Source organism: Thermobia domestica, unplaced genomic scaffold (assembly GCF_964235325.1).
Source record: "Thermobia domestica unplaced genomic scaffold, izTheDome1.hap1.1 HAP1_SCAFFOLD_371, whole genome shotgun sequence".
Classification (NCBI taxonomy): Eukaryota; Metazoa; Arthropoda; class Insecta; order Zygentoma; family Lepismatidae; genus Thermobia; species Thermobia domestica.
Genome location: NW_027656084.1, coordinates 142501 through 143661, shown reverse-complemented (window position 1 = coordinate 143661; position 1161 = coordinate 142501).

Genomic DNA, 1161 nt, shown 5'->3' with positions numbered 1-1161 from the left:
CTATCGTGAGACCCATGTTCCACTTGCTAACACTTTCATGTATGTGAAAACAAGTCAAGATCAGCAAGTGCGAGCGAGTGCGAAAACGTAAAGTCGGCAATTATGAGCAAATGAAAAAAAAAAAAAAAAAACAGCAATTATGAGCATATGGAATATTCCAAATGGGAGAATTAAATAAATAAAAAGAACATAAAAGTGTGATAAGACACTTGTTGTACTCTCAAGAGGATATATATACATCGTCTGGAAATTACACAACAACTGTGAGCGAAAGTAAGGAAATTAAAAAAAAAAAAAAAAAAAGAGAACAGCACATAACTGAAAGCAAATGAAGATCAAGAAAAGAAAGCATACGGTAAATGGTAAATTATGGCGGTGATGGAGGGCGCAGTTACCGTCATGTAAACTAATCCGTCCACGCTTAAGTTTAACGGGAGCGAGAAGGTAAACTTTGTCGGTGATGGATGCTTTAGTTGCCGTCATACAGAGGAGCCCCTGCTTATCATGAGACCCATGTTCCCCTTGCTAACACTTTTATGTATGTGTAAAAAAAAATAAAGATCGGCAAGTGTGAGCGAGTGGGAAAAGGTAAAGTCGGCAATTATGAGCAAAACAAAAAAGTCGGCAATTATGAGCATATGGAACATTCCACATAAGACACTATATACCTCATCAGGAAAATACACAACTGTGAGCGAAAACAACCAAATTAAGAAATCAGCACATAAGTGTAAACTAATGAAATTCAACAAAAGAAAGCATACGGTAAATTGTGGCGGTGATGGAGGGCGCAGTTGCCGTCAATTAAACCAGTGCGTGCACGCTTAAGTTTAACGGGAGCGAGAAGGTAAACCATGTCGGTGATGGATGGCTTAGTTGCCGTCATATAGAGGAGCCCGTGCTTATCATGAGACCCATGTTCCCCTTACTAACACTTTTAAGTATGTGAAAAGAAGTAAAGATCGGCAAGTGTGAGCGAGTGGGAAAAGGTGAAGTCGGCAATTATGAGCAAATGAAAAAAAAAGTCGGCAATTATGAGCATATGGAACATTCCACATGAGACACTTGTCGCGCTCTGAAAAGAACATATATATATATATATATATATATATATATACCTCATCTGAAAAGTACACAAGTGTGAGCGTAAACAACCAAATT